Genomic DNA, 6,417 nt, shown 5'->3' with positions numbered 1-6,417 from the left:
AACATGGTCCAAGTAAACCCAATGACAGAAATCAATTCAGCTTCCATGACACGAGCATTGTGGTAATGTAAATGTCTGCTGTCTGACCATTTATTGCTACTTTGGTAAATGAGTTTGGAGAAAGTTCCTAACCAAAATTATTGTGGGAAAGGAATGTGCTGCTACAGCTGTACAAGGATAGCCAGGGTCAGGAAAATAGCAACTATGGGGGGGGGGGGATTTATCACCACTGTAAATCTGTGGATTGGTGTAAAATTGTTGTAAACTTTTGTACAATCTCTTCATTGCTCAAAAATAGGCATATTACCTCTCTCATATCTGTTGTCATTTAAGTGGGACTCGCATCTAGTTACAGTTGTCTTTTGACCTCACTGCACATTTATAAATAATGACTGTTAGGCTATATGCACACGTTCAGTATTTTTTTTAAGTCCGTAGATTCCTCCTGTTATCCACCTGTACAATCTGCTAAAAATTATGGATTGGGCATATGTGGTGCATTCGTATTTCTGTGAATCACTTTTCTTTTTTCAACATGTCAAATATAACTCCTTCGCAGAAAAATCTAGGTCCGCACCAGGACATGTGCTTTTTTTTCAGAATGGGTTTGCATTCTTGTAATATACTGATCATGTGAATAGCTCAATAGCCTTCAATGTGCACTAACACGAAGATACAGATCCATAGATTACAGGATGTGTAAATATGGCCTTAATGCCCTATTCCATGGAATGATTATCGGCCGATATCGGCCGTTACAGGCGATAATTGTCCCGTGGAATAGAAAGCAACGATCAGCCAACATCGTTCATATCGGCTGATCAGTGCAGTCGTTTGTTTTTCAACATTTCGACTCATATAGCAGCGATCTGCTGCCGTCACTCCATGGAACAGGAGCGTCGGCAGCAGACCTCTGCTATTTGCTATGGGCTGCCCGGACGATCACCCGGGCAGCACCCCCCCGCCCCTGCAGCCCCCGCGGCCACTCCTGGACTCACCTGCTCACTGCCGACGCGTGGAAAAGCGGCGGCAGTAAGCGGGGAACGAGGAGCTCGTTTTCTTCTTCAGTCAGCCCATGGAATAGAGGCTTAAGGCTATATCTGTTAGCTTGGTGGAACACTAACATTCATTAGCTTCTTACTTTTTTTTTTAATTTTGCACGGCACACATGTGCATTCAAAGATCTCTTATGAACACAAATGCATTTATATCTCCAATGATAAATTTCCTCTATAGAACTATACTCCTCAACATTAATATAGCAGCACCAAGAAGCCAAAGTCATGGAACTATGTTAATCTCAGAAATAATAGACATGTTAATGCTATGCAAATAGTAAAATATGGAAACTATTCAAAACATCTTGATTTATTTAGTATCATCCATCAGTGCCACACTCAGAAATGCAAGTACTTACACATCTTGGCATGTTATCAATGAGTTGTTGTCTGAGAAATGTTCTGCAACATTGAATGCATTGGGCAAGCAAATCATTGAGTTGTGCCGCCGGCAGCTCCTTTTGGGAGCCAAGTCAAGAGGAAATGCTTGCCACTGTTCAAAAAAATTCTCTGGAGTATCCCTTAAGAACAAAAGGATCGAACTGTTAGACAGATGAGCCCCCATCAGTGGAAACTGGCGGTGGTTTACACCTCCTCTCTACATCCAGAACACATAAATGCTTAGCTAAGCTGAACAGTTATGTGTAAGGAAGGATCAATCAACCAGTGATGCCCACAGACCACCTGATGGGTGCTGGGGTTGCCAGGTATATTACAACACGAAATACAAAAAAAAGTTTATCCACAAACTGAGTTGTATCTTCCAACAGCATGGCACCTTCATGTCTTATTGCTGCTGTTGTTGCTGTTGTCTTGTTTGATCAGGTCTGGAAAGCGATGGATAGCAGTGCCATGCCTAAACCTGTAACCCTATAAACATTTAAGGTCAGGGCACTTGCATTATAACAGGTTTGGTCTTTTATATGATATCTTATTGTAAGTAGGGTTTCTATCCTGGAACGATTTACAGCTATTCATATAACAGCGCTGTGTACTTATACAGGTAATTACGACAATGACAAATGTGATTCTGAAATCCTCCCCTTTCCTTATGTGATTTTATCTACAACAGATGCAAGTATTTGTTAAGAATATAGCCCGCAGCCTCTCTTCTCTCTGCTATTATTCTGCATAATGGACCTATTGTGCAACCACCCTCACATTCACTTGTTACATAACAATACAAGCCCCTTTGGGTTTGTATTTTTTTTTACTATTGAACTACTTTATATTCAAAAAACACTGTTGCTCCAATTGGATCCCTATTCATGTGAGCAAATTAATAAACAATGTTCTTATATATTTTTCCATTGTTTCCTGCAATTTTCTTAAGCACCGGTGTAAGCATGCCAAATGTGTCTCTTTTCATGTAGTTGCTAGGATACAGGCAGTTATGATGCAGCGTCGTCCTAATATTGGCTTCAAGAAATATGACGCTGTGATCACATAACAGTTGCTCCAGGGTCAATTGACATATGTAAGGACACAGAATGATCTGAGGAGAGAACGTCCTCTGAAAGCAGCTATTTGTTTACAATGGTGAGCTACGAATGGATACTCAATGCTTGTCTAACATGTCACTTAGGAAATTACTGTCAGTAAGGGTTCATCTCTGGCAACAGAAATGATGATGATGCTAATGTTCATTTGTTCATTGACGCCTGGTTTAGGTACAATAAATAGATCATATTCATATTACCATATTGCACCATATCAAGAAGTTGTATAGTCGTCCTGCTATTGATCATTTTAAGCGAGATAGCAAAACTGGCTGCAGTTTTAGATATTTCTCATTTCTACTTCTCTGATAACTGAAAGTGCTCACTGCAATTATTAGGGAGACGTTCAGACCCATTAGTAAGCCATTTCTGTATGCCTTGCCCGGAGGTGATAGAACAAGTTACGGAGGTTGTCTAAAAGACTAAGGCTGGGTTTACATATATAAGTTGGCATCAGTTGCGTTTTTTGCCTAAAAACTGACCACAACTGATGCCAAAAATGCATCAGTTGTGATCAGTTTTTCTATCCGTCTTTTCATTAAAAACCATCAGTTGCCATCAGTTTCCATCAGTTCCCATCAGTTGTTACAAGTTGCGCTCATCAGTTGACATTTTTTTCCCCAGTATGTTTTCCTGTCATTTTCAATGGGATTTGCGGGGGAGCGCACGGGGGCTATATACTAAATTGGGGGAGCTCACAGGGGGGCTATATACTACAATGGGAGAGCGCACAGGGGGGCTATATGGAAGGGGGAGAGCGCACAGGGGGGCTATATGGGAGGGGGAGAGCGCACATGGGGGGCTATATACTATTGGGGGAGAGCGCACAGCAATGCTGTATACTAATTGGGGGAGAGCACACAGGGAAGCCAAATATTACTGGGGGGGGCAACGGGGGGGCTATATACTACTGGAGGAGAAACAGGGGGGGTGATATACTACTGGGGGACCAAGGGGGGACTATAGGGGAGGGGGAGAGCACACAGGGGGAGATATATGTTTATTTTGTGCTACTATTTGCCTGAACGCCGGATGCCAGAGCCGAACGACATGCGTCCTGCCCGGCGAGGCATCCGGCGCTCTATTCGATTGAATTGGTGCGGCGCCGCATCACCGGAGCGGCGGTCCGCCAGGACGCTGCAAGATGCGTCCTAACGCACCGACGGTCCGGCGATGCGGCGGCCACTAGTTCACCGCCGCACATTTTGAACGATCCCATTGAAAACAATGGGATCAGTTCAAAGATGCGTTTCCCTCCGGCGCTTTTCTCCTGCGCCGGAGGGAAACGCCACCGCACCGCCGGACATATGTAAACCCGGCCTAATAGGTATAAAGCTGGCCTGAAATGTGCAGAATATAGTTTATAAAAAGTGATTTTACTTATAACATATAAACTATGTTCTTTTACCTGTGTCTGGATCAGAGTCCTCCAGCACAGCAATCACAAATGTAAAACCTCCACAGCTATTGTACTGTTTAGAAGCAGTCCCATATAACTAGTGGCCAAACACATGTACCTTCCAATAGAGCACATAGAGGGGCCCACACAATATTAAGGAGGTGGTTTTAAAGTTATGGCTGATATGTTTCCAGATAATATATGGCTGTTATGGCAGTGTGTTTCCAATATGTGCTTAGACTGATGAATCTGTGGACTGGAAACTATTGAATAGTTGCAGCAGTATGGATAGATGGGTGGTCATTCCTCTCCACTGTATGATAAAGGCCGAGTGTAAAGATCTTGGCCATTTCCTGACAGATTTATATTATTATTATTATGGTGACTATATTTGGGATGTCAGACAAGGGTGTCTTTCCAGACACTTTTCCAGTTCTTTTGACTTGAAATACAAAATCCACCAATACTACTCTAAGACTTTACGAAAGGTAATATAAAAACTGTAAACCTAACAGTAATAACTCTTGACAACTAAAGCAACTGAGAAAAATGAGGAAATCAGATCTGTCAGGTCTTCTATATTAATCTGAGCGCAGTCTAGTGAAAATCCCCTGTTCTCAAACCAAAGGGGGTACATATATACAGACCTGCAAACAAGACGGCACTCTGTCCAGATAGTAGCATGGTAACCTGATAACTTGTTTACGAGTGATAGCCGTAAAAGGAAAGCTGATCAAACATCCTATGTATTGATTATACAGTGCTGTATAAAATGTCTGTAAACTGATATATTACATTTACAGTAAAGATAATCATTACAGGACTAGAAAACAGAGCTGGATGAATACACATGTGGCCACTCATCTCTGACATAGAAAAGCAAAAAACTACAAAGAGTAAACTTTTAACTAGAATTTTTCAGCTAAGTTCTAGATACAGGCATAAATGTAGAGTGAGTATACAGAAGAGTATATTGCAGATTTTACACAGTAAATGTTGTCTGAAAATTTCCAAGTTAACAGGAGCAGGTTATCTCATCTAATGCCATCTAATCTCATCTATTATATTACAAAGTATGTTCTGCCTATGTGGTAGACAGGGATATAAACATAAATTAACTTATTTTATTGTGATATGTGGGAGTATAGATCATCTAGCAAATTGATTGAACCAGTCTGGATCCTGTATGGTGATTCAATCATCGAGTCCCCAGTATCCCTTTAATCTACTTGATATCCAACAGGCGACATTTTATGTTTCCTGCAAGGCCATCTGGCAATGAACAAGTTAACCTAATTCACTTCACTGTGAATTCAGCTACAAGCCTAGAAAGGATTTTGCTAATCTGGTTTTAGCAAAAAGTCGTGCTATATTCATATTAACATTTCCGTGAAAACAAAATGAATTTGTTGTGATCATGAAGGAGGTTCACAATGTTATGTTTAAAGCCGGCTTTGCTTTATGCACTAATACCGTATTGACCAAGAAGCTGAAATACCATTTTTACTCTATCCTAAGACCAAATGTGACAATTTCCACTAGATTAGAGGTGACAAGAAAGCATTGAACATTGTTTTGCCTGGTTACTTGGCAACTAAATTCTAAAGCTTACATGGCATTGGCTGTTAGGGCAGTATGAAAAACCAAAACAATGTCTACTACTGAATACAGGTTGCTGGCAGGCAAAAGAAAAATCTTGGATTTTTTGGAGGGTTTATAAAAATTGATAGGTTAAAACATAGAATTATAAATCAATGATCCTTTAAGATAGACATAAATGCATCTATAATTTAGATGCAGAAACATCAAAATGATATCAAACCTTCAAGAATATTTATTACTGCTTTACTAGGAATAGTGCCACATAGTATAAGGGACAAAGTGGAGAACTACTGCATGTAAAAGGTAATTAAAGTCAATGTACCACCTAGTTCTTTTTTTATTTATTACAGATTAATAATTTTGTAATTTTTTTAAGTATATTATTATCATTTATGATTTCACCATATGATCTGCACAGAGAAACATTTTCTCTGAAAAAAAAAAAATGAAGAGAAGTGTGTCTTAGCCCCCCCTTGGTGTTAGATGAAAGCTGCAGCCCTGGAGTTGCCTGACTAAAGAATACAGCGGTTTCAGCAGAGATTTTCGAACTTCTGAAGGCCATCCATATGGTCATATTGTTATTTTAAGGCCAATGCTTTAGGGAGGAATCCCACTTTCCCTGGTCCCCAACCCCAGGCCCTTGCAATTGTCAGTCGTCAGTACTGTTCCTCTCCTTAGATTCGAACTTGAGAGGAATCAACGGAGGGTCGACTTGACCAAGAAGGGAAAAAAAAACCATCGATGGGATGGATGATGTTAAAGTGTTCCTGAATCTAAAAATGTTTTTTTCCTCTGGAATACCCCTTTAATTTTGATCCTAATATGAAGCCAGTCATGACTGGTAGAGAAGTTTAAAATC

The sequence above is a fragment of the Dendropsophus ebraccatus genome, chromosome 1 (genome assembly GCF_027789765.1).
Source record: "Dendropsophus ebraccatus isolate aDenEbr1 chromosome 1, aDenEbr1.pat, whole genome shotgun sequence".
Lineage (NCBI taxonomy): Eukaryota > Metazoa > Chordata > Amphibia > Anura > Hylidae > Dendropsophus > Dendropsophus ebraccatus.
Note: the sequence above shows the minus strand (reverse complement) of the source record.